Genomic DNA, 253 nt, shown 5'->3' on the forward strand with positions numbered 1-253 from the left:
GGGCGGGGCCCCGATCTGTACATAGGGCCCCTGGAGACAGCAGCAGACCGCTTCCGGCTGCTGTGTCTGCAGCAGCAGGGGGTTTTATTTGAAAACGAAACTTTGCGAGTTTCGTGTTTGGTGGGGACTAGCAGTTTCCCGGTGAACCGGACTTTGCATGCGTCTGTGGAGCTGAGCATTGTGTCGAAAAAGGGTCCTTTTTGGGGCCCCGGGGACTCGGGGGGCCCCCCCGGGGGGCCCCCAGCCCGGCGGG

The 253-nt window shown here is 63.2% G+C and overlaps 1 protein-coding gene across 1 annotated transcript in view; it reads left to right on the forward strand.

Moving 5' to 3' along the window:
* Positions 1-253, forward strand: part of ETH_00038010 (uncharacterized protein) — a gene marked incomplete at both ends in the record, with an annotated part of 2,245 nt that overhangs the window by 1,253 nt on the left and 739 nt on the right. The window lies entirely within an intron of this gene.

The sequence above is a fragment of the Eimeria tenella genome, genomic scaffold (genome assembly GCF_000499545.2).
Source record: "Eimeria tenella Houghton genomic scaffold, Eth_scaff1928, whole genome shotgun sequence".
Taxonomy (NCBI): domain Eukaryota; phylum Apicomplexa; class Conoidasida; order Eucoccidiorida; family Eimeriidae; genus Eimeria; species Eimeria tenella.